Source organism: Antechinus flavipes, chromosome 5, assembly GCF_016432865.1.
Source record: "Antechinus flavipes isolate AdamAnt ecotype Samford, QLD, Australia chromosome 5, AdamAnt_v2, whole genome shotgun sequence".
In the NCBI taxonomy this organism is placed as follows: domain Eukaryota; kingdom Metazoa; phylum Chordata; class Mammalia; order Dasyuromorphia; family Dasyuridae; genus Antechinus; species Antechinus flavipes.
In genome coordinates, this window is record NC_067402.1 from 186,945,707 (window position 1) to 186,961,890 (window position 16,184).

General features: G+C 36.6%; 1 protein-coding gene across 1 annotated transcript in view; it reads right to left on the reverse strand.

Moving 5' to 3' along the window:
- Positions 1-16,184, reverse strand: part of ANO2 (anoctamin 2) — a 484,690-nt gene that overhangs the window by 462,013 nt on the left and 6,493 nt on the right. The window lies entirely within an intron of this gene.

The window sequence follows — 16,184 nt, forward strand, 5'->3', positions numbered from 1 at the left end:
CTTTCTTCCATGTACTACATTATGATAAATGATACGTTCTAATTCCAAATTTCTTTTATATTATATTCCTTCTTTCTTTCCTTTTCTTTCCTCTCTTAAAACAAAACCAAAAATCCCTTACTCAGACCTTATATTTATTGCTTTCTAAAATCTTTGAAGAAATAAAGTTCTAGAGGGACATCTATCTCTTCTCTTAAGCACTTCATCATTTATCCCCTTTCAAATGATCAAATGCATTTGTCTTTCTAAATTTCTTTTGTTTCTTATGCTAAATTTCAAATATTCTATCTCACTGTGGTCTCTTTCACTGGGAATTCATGAAAGTCCTCTACTTTCTAAAAAATATTTTTCTTTTCTTTTTAGGATTCTACACAGTTTTGCAAAGGATATTTCTTGGATGTAAGCATTTATCTTTTATTATCTGAAATACGATATTCTAGGATTTTCTCTCATTTGTGGTCAATGTTATAGAATTCTGTGATCATGGTCAAGATTCCTTGGTACTTGAATTCTTCCTTTCCATATTGTTATTTGATCTAAAAGCTCTGAATTTTGGCTATGGCATTGCTAGGTGTGTTCAATTTGAAGTTTCTTTCAAGATGTGGTCAGAAATTCTATTTTCTACTTTGTCCTTTGTTTCTAATACTTCTGAATTTTCTTTTGTGAGTTTTTTGAAAATATGCTATCTAGTAGTATTTTTTTTAATTTGGTCATAGTTTTCAGAGAGTATGAAGAATCTTAAGTGGTATTTCCTCATTATGTTTCAATATCAAAAACAATCAGTTGTTTTTGATAATAGATAAGCATGTTCTATTTTTCCCACAGTCCTCTGAATTTGTTCTAGCATTTTTTGTTGCCTCACAGAATCATTGAGTTCTCCTTGCTTCATTCTATTTTTCAGGTAGTCTACTTAAGCAAAGTCTACTTTTATTCTAAACTATTTATCCCCTGACATTATATTATTTCCTTCAAAGGCTTAACTTTCACTGTTAACCTTGTGCTTTTTTCATCCTCTCTTTCATTACTTTCTTCTTTACTTTCATTACTTTCTTCTACTCTTGGAATCCTTTTGGCTAGAACATTTTCTTCCCTGAGACTCTACTTGTTCTTGCTGCAGAGTTATATGTCTCCCGTGGGTTAACCTCTTGGGTTTCTCTTAACCCATAGTATCTTGAAAGCTTTACTCATAAGAACTCTACTTTTAAGTTCTTTGTGCTCAAATTTTTAATATTTCCATGACTACTCAAAAGTTTTCTTGCATTCTTATGTCTATTACTGCTTTTTTTGAATGAAATTTATGTAGCCATCCTGTTCAAAGCACCATAATAATTTCTAAAAGGAAGTTGTATTGAAATTTCTGCAGTAGGATTGAGGGGATTAGAATAGCAAGTGTTTAGTGAGAATTGGATGAAGGGAATTGGATGAATCGCACAAAGTCCATCTTATGACTCAATTCTGGAGCTAGCTCAATTCTTTTCCAATTCAGTTATGGAACTAGTTCAATTTCTGTCTTGTGAGAAAACGTTATTCAATTGTGGGAATTGTGAGAAAACCTTATTTCACTGCTTGAATCTACCTTGTGTGGCTGGGAAGTTGGACCACTTTTATTTATGTCTTAGAGACTCTTAACTAAGGATCTAGGTTATACTGACCAAAAATCCAGTCAGATCCATGCAAGGAGTTTTCTCACAAATATGTATCTTAAGCAAAATGTATGTCTTATTTGAAGATTGATTTCATACTGGTCAATCATGTCCCTTTGATTGAAAACAGACACCTGTGAAGAGTGGGGAGAAAGACACTTGGGGAAAGTGGTACATCTCTTTTTCTGATTTCAGAGCATTGTACCTGTTTGCTTTCCTCGTTCTACCTTGGAAAGTCCCTAATCTTTCCTTCAATTGAAAAAAGATTGCCTAATTTTATATCCTAGTTAATTGCTCTCTTTTAATTAACTGCTCTTATTTGATTAACTTTTTAAATTATATATTATACTATATAAAAACCTGTCTCTTTCTATATTCAAGAACCAATGCCAAAGCTGAGTAGCTCTGGTCCCAATTTATTGAGCCACTGGCATGTATAGTTTAATAAATCAATATGCTCAGAAGCTCAAATCATTGTTTCCACAGTCATTTCACAATGACCACAAGACACAAGTTCTGGATGCTACTCTCATTGCATTGTGGGTGTGGTGACTAGGACCAGGTCCTACTGCCTTTCATAATTCCCTACTCTCCTAAAAACCCAATTTAGATGGATGTGGCCTCTGCCCTTCCTGTTTTGTCTTCCTTGTAGTATCCTCAGCCAAGAGTTGGTTCCATCTTCTTCTATGAGCCTGATAGGATCTAATAGGATCTAATCAAAAAGTTAGAGATCACATTAGATTCAGGCTACCTGCAAGTCCCCAAAGCAGATAAACTAGATCCTTATATTAGCCTTTTTTCTTACTGAGGTTCGGAGAACTCAATAATGAACCATGATTCCAGAAGACTAATGATAAAGAATGATACCTGCCTCCTAAGAGAGAAATAATGGGAATGAAACACATGTTTTAGGGTATAGTCAATATAGAAATTTGTTTTACTTGACCATGCATTTTCATTATAAAGATAATATTTTTCTTATTTTCCAGTGCTTAGGGGTAAGAATTTAGAAGACAGGAGGGAAAGGTATATATTCAATGATAGAGAAAAGTTTTTTAATAAAACTCTCAAATTCTTGTGCCCTCCATTCCAAAAATTAACATTTAATGATTAAACTTCTTATGATGGGCCTCAAGGAACTAAGTTGGATTGATCCTCAGACAAAAGACAAAAAGTTCATTTCTGGGCCAACCATTAGAGGGAGAGAAAGAAAGGAAGGAAAGGAAAAAATAGATCAAGTGCCTGCTATATGCCAAGTCTTCCTGATTCCAAGCCCAGTTGCTCTATCTGCCATATACCTGCCCTTAAGAGGATCAATTAGAACTTGGGCTGTACTGTCATATATCATAGCCTTTCAGGGTCTATGGTCAATGCAGAACTTTAACGGAAGCCTCCATAAAATTAGATGGAGAATTCTCTATAAAATGAGGATCTAATCTACCTGAGACTGAGTCAAACAATTTATAGGTTCCTCAAACTCAAAAATCTAAATTAATAAATCTATAATTTACTTTTCCATAAGGGATGGGCAGGAAGAGCTGACTACCCCCTAGAAATTCTAGGTTGTGGTTTGGGGCCCTAGTAATTTATACATTATGTATAAATACATTAGGTAAGACTATCTTACCCAAATGAGAGGTCAGCCACCTCCAGACCCAGGCTCTTCAGCCTCATGCCCTGATCAGAAGTTATAAAACATGATCCAGGCTGCTGTCACCATGTTTTGTTTGTGAAGAACCTCATTACTAAAGACAAGAGGCCCCAAAGGGAAATGGGTCTCACTTAGAGACTGCTGCAGAGCGACTGGGGCTAACACCAAACATTGCAAGAGACAGCCCAGTCCCTGGAAACCTAGAAGTTGCCTTGCCTATATGATTTATGACAAGTTTCTCAAACACTCTGGGCCTCTCAGGAGCAATCTTGAGAGCACTGCAGTAACATAAGATAATGAAACATAAAATCAACAAATCTTGAAGGTGAAAGAGCTCTCTGAGAGGTCAACTCTAAGTCCTTTCATTTTAAAATTGAGGAAATTGAGACCCAGACAGAGATGTACAAGAATGCTTCATAGTAACTCCAAAGAGATTAAAAGAAATAAATCAGATAATGCACTGACGTTAGTCATCATGGACCATCTCTTTTAGAAGTTTCACAGGAATCAAAGTCAAACTCATCAGCATATAGAGTATAAATTACATTCTTTTCCATCCTAACTCCCACTTTATTCTGACTCTTAGAGAGAACGAGAAACAATGGGTGGAAGACCCAGGAAAGCAGCTTTAGGTCTCTCTGTAAAGGAAAGCATCCTAATAATTAGAGCTATGTCAAAGTGGAGTAGGCAGTAGGCTACCCCTTACTAGAGATATTCAAGCAAAGGTTGCCTGACCACTAGTCGGGAAAGTGGGAGAAAAGATTCTTGTCCTAGAAGGCCTTTAAGGCCTTAAAGGAATCCACATGTGCAAAAATGTTTGTGGCAGCCTTTTTGTGGTGGCAAGAAACTGGAAACTGAGTGGATGCTCATCAATTGGAGAAAGGCTGAGTAAGTTATGGTATGTGAATGTTATGGAGTCCTATTATTCTGTAAGAAACAACCAGCAGGATGATTTCAGAAAGACCTGGGGAGACTTACATGAACTGATGCTGAGTGAAATAAGTAGGACCAGGAGATCATTATATACTTCAACAACAATACTATATGAGGATCAATTCTGCTGGACATGGGTCTCTTCAACAATGAGATGATTCAAACTAGTTCCAATTGTTCAATGATGAGAGAGCCATCTACACCTAGCGAGAGGACCATGGGAACTGACTGTGAATCACAACATAGCATTTTCACTTCTTCTCTTATTATGTGCTTGAATTTTATTCTGTCTCATTTTTTTTTCCTTTTTGATCTGATTTTTCTTGTGCAAGATAATTCTATAAATATGTATGCCTAATTGGATTTACATATATATTTTACCATATTTAACATATATTGGATTACTTGCTATCTAGGGGAGGGGATGGGGGAAAAGAGGGAAAATTGGAACACAAGGTTTTGCAAGGGCTAATGTTGAAAAATTATCCATGCATATGTTTTCAAAACTAAAAAGCTTTAATAAAAAATAATTTTAAAAAAGATTCTTCCTCCTAGATTCAAAAATTTTCCTTTTGTCTTTTGGGCAAGTATTCCCAAGTAGGCCCCCCAGGTTTATGCCTCTACCTTCTCCAGGATCTGGTCAAAAACCTCTTTTTCTGTCTCTTGGAATTTCCTCGGGGTGAGCCACCTCTACCCAAAGGCTACTATTGGCCTATTTTTCAGAATGACTTCCTGGACAGCCTTCTTGGGCTCTGTTGTTCTTGCAATGTCATCACGCTGGCTCCAGGGACTCCACTACCCTAGCTCAAGCCTCAGGCCTTCCCAAAACAGTCTCTGAGGCTTTCAGGAACAGATTAATAACTGCTGCAAACAAAGCCCATTGATAATTTAAAACGTTTCTAGGGAGCCAAGATCCAGCTGTCCAAGCAGCCTACAGCTGCCCTCTTAGGTTGGCCAATGTGGAGAGAAAAGAAGTTTGGTTTTATTTTACTTTTCCAAAGAATGGCTTTTAATTCAGTTCTATTTCAGGGTACTCCATCCCTACTGACTCAGTTTTAAAAACTGCTGATTATTAAAGAAATTGTTTTATCCCAAATTGTCGCTAACCAGCTATGGGACTTTGGGCAAATTATTTCATGTTTCTAAACCTTAGTTCCTTCCTCTTTTAAAGGAATATTTCATATTTTATAATGAAGGGATAGGATCAAGTGATCTTTAAGGTCCCTTGAAGTTCTAACATTGTTATGTCACTAATAACCTAAGCAAAACACCTTCTACATAGAAGAGCAAATGCTCACTGATCCAGAGTCAATGAACAGAGTAGTGTCCAATACCTAGGTAACTGATCATCCTTCCTTCTAGAAATGGGGAGGAAGTATATGTTTCCCCTACAGAGCACCAGACAGAAACCAGATCCTGTCCTTTCACAGTTTCTGCTCACATACATCTTTCTACAAACAAAGCTTCTTTCTGCCCTTTCCTCTCAGTAGAAAAGACCTGAAGGTTGCCTTGGCAATTCATCTCTCTTCCCCAGGTGGGAAATGAGGAGCTATTATTCCCTTTCTGCTTCACCCCACCTCCCAAGGGCAGAACAAAAGTAGGAAGAAAAAGATGCTACTACAAGGGAAGAAAAATAGAGAATAATGGTGTGAAAAAGTAAGAAAGAGAAACAAATTTGTTCTAGAATGAAAAAGGAAAGATGAGGCAAATGGCAATAGGTTTCCAAGGAGGAGGGGAAAGATGGAAGTTAGGAAAATTCTACTTCCTCAATGAAGTTTTCCTTGACTACTAAAGTTAATTCTCCCTCCCTAGAATTCCTGTGACCCTCATCTAGCACCTGTCATATACTTGTGTTTTATCTATCCATGTGTCAAGGAATCCTAGAATAATATGGAGCCATAAAGACTGGAAGATTGTGTCTAGCCCCCTCAATTAACAGGTGAAAAAACTGAGATTCAAAGAATGATCTTCTTGACTTGAGTAAAGAGTCCAGACCGCTGTACCCCCAGTTTGATCCTCTTTCCATCATGTCAGGACTCTGGAACTTTGCATATACCTAACAAAATTTAAAGAAATCCAAAGCTCTGATTGAACTAGGGAATGTGTGTGAGTTGTGCAGATTCTTTACTAGGTTCCAGCAGCCTTCCCAGTATCCAAGGGCGATCTCCAATCATTATGATCTATATCTAGCCAGTGGATGAAGATAGCTCAGGAGGGAAAATGAGGCAGGTGATCTTGTAAAGCCCTTCCTCACTTAAATCCAATTCATTTATATGTCAGAGTACCACCTCCCTGATGTCATGGACCTCTCCAAGAATGAAGAACAAACAATAACAATAAGTGAAATAATTCTCCTAGTACCTGGCACATAGTAGGTGCTCACTAAGTGCTTAGTGAGAAAACCTAGCACTGTCTCTAAGTTTTGACACATTATCTCAGTGATCTTGGACAAATCATTAACCACTCCTCAATACTAGTTTACTCATCAGTCAAACAGCAATAATAATAATCCTCATCCCTCACTGAGTTGCTCTAAGGAAAGCCTTTGGTAAACTACTTTGCACCACAGAAATGACAAATTTGTTTTTTTTAATTATCAGAGTTTCCAAACAGCAGGGATAAGAGTCTGTACCTGCCCCACCCCCTTCCCCAGCCCTATTCCCTCCCATCCTTCTCCTGGGTCTGTGATTTGAACAACTCTCCAAATGTACTGTGAACAGTGAAAACATAGCAACAAGTACAACATGGCTCCTCAGGAGTAGTGGGCTGTGCTGGGAGTCAGAATTAGAATCCACACAAACTCCTGGAGACTGGAAAGCCTTGTGGGGCAGGGGAGAAGAGGGAGTGGAGGCTGCTGACAATTGACAAGAGGTTGCATATAGACAAATCCAACAAAATTCAATCCTTAAACAGCTTCCTGTTCCTAAGAAGGTGCTAAGACCCCATCCGCCTACTTCCAGGCCTGGGATAGCTCTGATCTCCAAACTGTCTGTTCATGAGCTAAGTGTAAGTGAGACCCACATGCAGAGAGAATTTGTTGTAGAAACACATAAATGGGGTGGGGAAGGTTCCTTAAGAGAAAGGAAAACATGGGTTTGGTAGAAAAATCCACACTATACATAGCATAGGAAGGTCCCTAAAGCATTTAGAAACTCAGAAACATTTAACTTCCATTTCTCTCAATTTCCTCAATTGTAAAATGGGGATAATAACATCACCTATCTCCCTTGGTTTTTATGAGCATCAAATGTGATAATACTTGTAAAGTACTACCTCTGGGTAAGGTGATAACTAGGTGAACCCAGATAACCCCATGGCTTCTACTTGTTAAAGTCCTCCAGAAAGGAATTTTGATCTTTCAGCAATCTATTTTCTTTGTTAAGTTCATCTTCATGTCTAAATCTACTAGACTAAGTCTCGTTCTTCATGTTTTATTCAATGGAGATTGTAACTAACTGGTATCTACCGCTCATAGAACCATCTCACTGAGAGAACTGTTCCTCTAATTTTTCTTTTTTTTATGGTCAAAAACACTTACTCTTCTAAACTCTCATTGTTACTAAAAAGTCCTTTCCTAAAATTCACCCTTGAGTGAGAAGTGAAAAACTGCCCATCTGGCCTTTTCTGCTATGTCAGGTTTAGAAGTCTTAAATTACCTTATTACCAACTCAGAGTGGCAAGAAACCTCAAAAAACAATTGGTAACCTCTGTAGCCAAATAGGACATTTCTTCCATAACATAAGTGCTTGTTTACTGAATAATTAAAAACCTACCAATGGTCATCTAGCCTCTGCTTTAATTCATTAGAGACTACCTCCACTTCCATTAATCACATTTGTGAATGAATCTAATTGGAGAATTTTTTCCTTCACAAAGTGGAAATCTGCATCAAGGGACTAAATATATGTGTTTTGCACACAAATGTATTTACATACTTATTATTTACACATATTATGCACATATACTATATAGCTATCTATAGATAGATGTAATAGATAATATAGATAGATAAAATCCTTCCCCTCTTCCTTCTTCTCCCAACTCAGTCTCCTATTACCATCACCACCTCACCTTGGTGGCCATCATCAAATCTAACTAATTAGAGAAGAAAACCCCCAAACTTAATACCGAGAAAACTATATTGTATGAATAGCCACCCAGAGAAAACCAAAATGCTGAGATAAGCTCAGCCCTTGTTTATGGTCTGTTTGAAATTAATTTTCCATTTTCCCCCTAACTCCCTGGTTCCCACCTCTGAAGGAAGTAGTTTATCCTAGTGAGAAAAAAGTTGTTCATTTAGATTAATAGAACCAAGGTGTTGGATTAAGTTAGAACCCCTGGGTTCCATTTCTAATTCTACCCCTGGGTCTTTGCCCTAAATGACAAGAGACAGAATGTTATAATGAAATAAGCCCAAACTTACAATTTGAAGAACCTAACTGAAGTCCTGTTTCATAGATTCTATAAATATTTTACTTTATCCAAAATTTCTGATGATCTTTTAACTTTTCTTTCAATCCTCATCGCTCAGTGTTCCCTCCTCTCTGGATGTTCATAATACATATAATCCTACCTCTCTGTTCCTTCTCAGTCTCCTTCACTAGATTATTATCTATCTGTGATCACCTAAGTATGAATGTACCCGACAGCTCCACAGCTTTATGCCAACCCCTCATTTTTCTTACTCTGTGACCTTATCAGCTCCAATGTTCAATAATCACCTATATGCAGACAGTTTTCATCTTTCTATCTTTGTGTATGCATCTATATCCATATATCCAACCCCAGGTTCTTTTGAAGTTCATTTTCATATCAGCAACTAGCTATTAGATATTTCAGATTGTACACATCTCAAACTCTTGTCCAGAATAGAAATCATCACACTTCTTGTCATCTCCAAGCCTATCTCTCGTCCTAATTTTCCCTTTCCTAAAAGGACATCACCAATTTTCTCAGTCACTAGGGTTCCCAACCTTAGTATCATTTTCAACTTTCATTCTCCTTCATCCAGAATAATCAGTTGCTAAATCTTTTTGGTTCTAATGATCCAACATCTTACCAACCAATCCATTTTGCTCCTCTCATGCAGCCATTACCCTAGTTCAGGTCCTCCATCTCTTGCCCTCTTTATATAGTTTTTTAAGGTTTGTTATACGCTTTATAGATATTATCTCATTTTATGCTCATAATATTCCTTGGGGATAGGTGCTTTTATTCCCATTTTACAGATAAGCCAACTAAGGCAGATGGAGGTTATATGGCAAGCCCTACTGTATTCATTGTACCATCTAGCTACTTGCTAGTCTCTGTCTGTCTTCTCTCTCTCTCTCTCTCTCTCTCTCTCTCTCTCTCTCTCTCTCTCTCTCTCTCTCTCTCTCTCTCTCTCTCTCTCTCTCTAGTTCAATCCTTCTCCATACATAGGCTAAAGTGATTTCCTCAAGTAGAAGTCTGACCATAGTGGTCCTATACTCAGTAAACTCCAATGATACATTATTACTTCTAGGATCCAATATAATTCATCTTTGGCATTTGAAGTCCTTCACAAACTGGATCTAGCATACTTTGCCAATCTTATTACACATTGCTTTCTTTCATGTACCCTTTAGTACAGCCAAAATGGTCTACTTTTTGTTCTTCTTCTACCATACCCTAGCTCCTATCTCTATGCCTTTGGCCATGACTATCTCCATAGAGATGTTACTAGCCAAAGCAAAGAACCTATTTTCAAACCAAAGATGATTTAAGAATAGGGAGATTAAAGAATCAAATACGGAAGTCAAGGCTGACCAAGAATCTAAGAGACTACTCCTCCTAGAACCCCTCCAGCAATAAACTGGGGTCTCTCCCCAGCTCCATCCAACTCAAGTGTTTTCGGAAAGAAGATAGGTGATTTAGCAGAACACCTGCCCTTGTTCAGTTAAGAGGTGAAGGGCAAGAATCCTTAGTAGTACCCTTAGTAAAATCTCTAAATTATTCTTCCTGTAAACAGCAGCTTACTTTCACTCATGAATATAAAGACTAGGACAACTGACATTCAGTTTACTGTGTCCTGTTGCTATTGTTCAATTGTTCATTTGCTCTGAATATAGATTAAACATCTAAAAGTAAACAGCATTAAACTCTGTAAAAGAATCACCACCTGCTAGTAAAAAAAAAAAATTAAAGCATAGCATTTGTATTTGACCTCGAAGCTTGACTTTTAATAGCTATTTGACAAAGGGTAAGTGACTTAACCTGCCCTGAGCCTCAGTTTTGTCATCCATAAAATGAGAAAAATAATATAATACAAAAAAAGAATTTCTAGTTGGGGTAGAACTTTAGTGTCCATGTCTTCCTACCTACATCTGAAAAAAAGGAAGGCAATGAGTTGTCCTCCAGTCTTTTCTCAAAAAACTCCAATGGAAACCACTATCTCCAGGGACAACCCACTACATTTATGATAGCTCTAATAGTTAGGAAGTTTCTCCTCATATTAAATCTATTTTGGCTTTTTCGCACATCTACCCATGACTCCCCAGTCTTCCTTCTGGGACTAAACAGAATATAGCATTTGGATTCTTGAAGATGGCTATCATGTCTTCCCCAAGTCATATCTTCTCCAAACTAAACAACTTCAATTCCTTCATCAATGTTCCTATGATATGAATCCCAGATCTGTCTTTTAGTATCCTAGTTGACTTTTCTGGATAGCCTCCAGTTTATCACTATCCTTTCTAGAATATGAAACAGTATCCCAGATATGTTTTAACTAAGTTGCAGTACAATGGTTCTCTCACTTCCTTATTCCTAGATACTGTTCTCTCTCAATATCAATTGATGGTATATAAGCTTCCTTAATGTCAAATAAGTAAAATCAGTAGGAACACAGGGAGACCTATATTCAAGTATACAACCTCTGGATAACTACTAGCTATGCAACCATGTGCATGTCATTTTCTTGTAGAAAAGAGGCTGATCTGCATTGGTAATGGGTTCTTTATGCTGAGGAAACCACTGATTTAGACAAAAAAAAAATCAAATACCAATTTCTTTAGTATTACTCCATGGAAAGGAATTCAAGCCAACTTTGATTTTAGATACATGTTTCTGACCATATTAAACAAGAATTCTTCCAAGCCCATATGTTTAAATAATTTTACATAAATGAATACTGTATTTCACTGAGACTTCTTTCTGCATCTATTGATATAATCATGGGTTGTTTTCTAACTAAGTTTTTAAGCATGATGTGGCTTTCCTGCTTGTCTTTCTTAACAGCAATCAATTTTCTTCTGTTTGAATAACATATTTTACCCTTATTTGTATCAGAGGAAAGATTTGCTATTGTCATACCTAAAATCATGATTGTAAGTCACGCTTTTTAAGAATTATCTGAAGAATAATTAATTTTGTCATTCCCTCATGGTATCATTTTAGTTAGCTTTATGTTTCATCTACATGACTTATATGCTACAAATTCTTGAATTTGGTTTTCCTATCCATTTTGCTATTTTCTTCTATTTTATTTGTGAATATAATCTGCTCACATTCTTGGTTAAAATTGTTTATGTTAGGGTTTCTCCACCAAATTCTTACACACACACACACACACACACACACACACACACACACACACACATATATTCCCTCCTGGTTTAAATCAGTACTAAGACCATATTGTTTATTTTGTTCACACTAATCTGATTTCAGTCTTCTAGAAATCTCCTCCACCTTTTCATTACTCAAGCTTAGCCAAAAATGCTTTGAATTTTCTTTTATTAAGATATAGATCCAACAATCATATTTTGTGTGCTTTCCTGAGTTCTCTTAACTGCTAGTTCCTTCCCTCCCAAACTACATTGTATTTAACTACAATATCTGTGTGTATCATATTTCTCTTATTTTTTTACTTATTTATCTTAAAATGTTGCTGTATATATTTTTAAATGTGCTTATCTCCCCAGGATATAAGCACATTTTGTGTAGGGATTCACGCTTTATATTTGTGGCCTTAGTACCTAACTTAGTACTTGGTAAAATTAGGATGGAGGAGGAGAGTAGGCAATCAGGGTTAAGTGATTTGCCCAGAATCATACAGCTAGTAAGAATCAAGTATATTAGGCTGGATTGAACTCAGGTCCTCCTGATTCCAGGATTAGTGATCTATCCACTATTCCACCCAGCTGTCCCTACAAATTAGTATCTTAACATATTTATTGATATTGTATTTTCTCCTTTCAATCCTCTCTCAGCACTCTCTTAATCATATCACATAAGAGTACTAAAGAATTATCTCTATCCACATCGCTACAACAATTTCATCTCATTCATCCGTGATATCTCTTTCTGAAAAAGGTTTTCTTAATTAATCCCATTCTTTCCTTCTGCATTCGAGAGTACTCCAAAATATTCTTGGGCTTTAAATAGTGATACAATGACTAAAAGGAGAGCATGGAATCAGGAAGACTTGGGTTCAAGTCCTATTGGGTTCAAGTTTACTTATTTGACACATGCTAGCTAAGCTGTAAAAGCATGCTAGTCAACTGTATGAAAAAAATGCTCTAAATAACTAAAAACATGACAGCTGAAAAGCTAAACAATATGGTTTTACCTTATCTCCATTAGCTAGGCAAAGACAAAAATGGTAAACTTTTAAGAGGTTGTAGGAAGATAGACACACTATTAATAGAAATATGAATTGATCCAACCATTCTGGAAAACATTTGAGAATTATATTAGTGCCAAATTGTATATATTCTTTTACTCAGTGATAACACAAGGTGACATATACCTCCAGGGAGGTCAAAGACAGAGAATAAAATTACATATATACAAAAATATTTATCGATGTATTTTTGTGCTAGCAAAAATGTGGAAACAACATTGGCATCCATTAATTTGGAAATGGCTAAACAAACCATTGTTTATGAATGAAAAGAAGAATTATGGAACTTTATGAAATGATGGACATAAATAATGGAAGGAAAATTGGTAAAAAAAAAAAAAAAAAAAAAAAAAAAAACTTACATAAACTGAGTAAATGGACCAAGTAAAATTTAAATAGGACCAAGAAAACTACCTACACTATGACCACAGTACATATCTCCTCCTTTTCCTCACTTCCTTATTACTTTTAAGGGTATCACCTTCTACCCAATCATCTAGGCATTATCCTAAAATCCTTATTCTCTCTCATCCTCCATTTCTGATCTGTAACTAAGTCTTATTAATCTTGCCTTCATAAGCTGTCCCTCCCACTTCCATTCTTTATATGTTATACCGCTTGTCTCCATATAGTCTTTAATCCAGGGACACTAACCTTTCTTTTCTTTGAATAAGACACTACTACTCAAGATTCTGAGTATTTTCATTGACTGTTCCCTATACCTAGAATGCTCTCCCCACCTCATATTCACATCCTGGCTTTCCTGACCTCTTCCCAGTCTCAGTTAAAATACCCTCAGTGATTAAATGGGTGAATGAGTATAATTTGTTCCAGTGGCCATGAAAGCAGTTGAAGTAGACTCCATGGCAATCTTAGAGCTTGGTCAGACATCTAAGTCACCAAGGTAATCCACTGCCTACTGGACTACCACTAAGTCTTAGAGTAGTCCTGACTTTTCTCCCCAATGAACTAAGTCACTCGGGAAGAGTGAGAACAATGATTTTGTGTAACTCTGTCTCTTTTAAATCCAAATTCATACACAAAGCATCACCACAGCAATAAAATGCCACCTCCTACAAGAAAGCTGTTCCCAGTTCTCCTTAATCTTAGTTCCTGCCAGAGAGAATAAGAGAAAGAGACAAAGAGAGAGACAAAGAGACAGAGACAGAGACACACACACACACACACACACACACACACACACACACAGAAAGAGAGAGAGAGAGAGAGAAAGAGAGAGAGAGAGACAGAGAGAGACAGAGAGAGGAGAAAGGCAGGATCTGAGAGAGGCAGAGACAGAAAGAGACAGAAAGCCTCATTACCAGAAACATAATAACTGGAATTATATAGTATTTGCAGAATACTTTATATCCAGGATTTCATTTAAATCTCAATGCTTCCCTGCATAAAACAGATACCTCTTCTACAAATCAGTCCAATAAACTTAGTTGGTGATATGGGACTAGAGTTCAAGTGAGAGAGGACAAGGACAATATAGATTTAGTAGTCAGAAATGGTAACTGAATACATGGAATCTTATGAAATTGCTCAGAAAGAATATATAAACAAGAGTATCCAGGATAGAGTCTTAGGGTATATCTATGACTCATTGGGGGAGGGGATGGTTGAGGATGGAGATACAGAGAAGGAAAATGAGGGGTGAACACAATCAAGAGAACAATTACAAAAACCCAGAGAGGAGAGTATCTAGGAAGAGAGTAATCAACATTGTCGAATGTTGCAGAGAGATCAAGAAGGATGATTGGAAAAAAGCATTCATCAGATTTGACAATTAAGAGATATTTCAAATACTGGGGGTTGTCTTTTTTGGGGGGTCAATTCTCTTCACTATAGAAGCCACTTCCATCATTTATAAAATGAGGGGCTTAGACTAGGTGACCCTTAAGGTGCCTTGTAATTCTAATATCCTATGGTCTTAAATGGAAATAAATTAATTTTTCAGACAAAATTATTGCTTATCTCTAAATCACATGTATCTGACAGTCTCTTAAAATTCCTCTAATAGCCTCTCTTGAACATTTATTAAGGACCAGAAAGTCTCTCAAGTTACCATATCCCATACCATGAGTATCACAGCCTCTTCTATTTTTTTCTTTCATTCTTTATAACACCCAGATCTCTTTCAGAGATATAGAAAGTGCTTATCTCTTTTCTTTCCCCATGAGAGATCACAGGCACTAGCTCCTTACCTTGTAAAATAATATAATCCTAGTTACTAAATCATTAAGCTATGTCATTTTATTAACTCAAACAAGTAGAGACTCAATTCCCCAAGTACTGCCTCAATAACATTTCAGAGGGCATTTTATCAGGGGTCTTGAGCAATTCAGATGGCCAACTGACCAACAACAAAACAAAAATAAATCCAGACCTGATTTGTAATAAATGCCAATTTCTGAAACATAAAGGCTTACCCTAAAAATTTAACAATCAGCTCTAGAAATGGGTCTGGTATATCCCTGGTTTTATGCTAGTGATGAAAATCTCCATTTAAATGTGCAAACATTTCATCTTCACAGTTTTACTGGCTCAGAGAAATAAGGTTTGCACCAGCTGAAGTATAGAAATCCCAACAAATGGACTGCTGTACTGAGATTTAGCAAAATTCCGGCTGCTCTATGGCGACATCTTTCTGAACCCATATTGTGATATCAGAGACAGAGGGTTGCAATTGTGACCATTTGAATTAGTCAATTGTGTCTTTTTTTAATCTTTTTATTGTAAATAGATTTGACTTTTGTGGCGTATAAGCCTGGCCAAGAACAAGAACATTTTAAATTGAAAGTCTTAAAGCTATCTAACTAAAACTCAATTATCAAAACCAGAACTTGTTATATATATATATATATATATAGCCACCTTCTTCTAAACTTAACTATTTCTGTTAAGGACATCAACAACCTTCTAGGTATCAGGTTTGCAACCTTTCAGTTGTCTTTAGCAACTTACTTTCCTTCACCTCATATGTCCAATCAGTTGCCAAATTGCACCTGCAATCACACTTCTCATTTCTCTCTTTCCATTCACATGACCACTATCCTAAGTCAAACCTTTACCATCTTTTGCTTAGACTATTGTCCTGATTGTTTTCCCTGCCTTTAATCTTACCCTTCTTTAATTTATCTTCCAAATAGCTGCTAAAGTGATATTCCTACAGCATAGGGCCCTTATAAACTTCAGAGCCCTCTTATTTTGTCCAGGACCAAATACAGGCTTTCAGTTTGGCATTTCATGTCTTTTACAAGCCTGGTTCCAACATACCGTTCTAGCTTTATGAAATATTACTCTACTT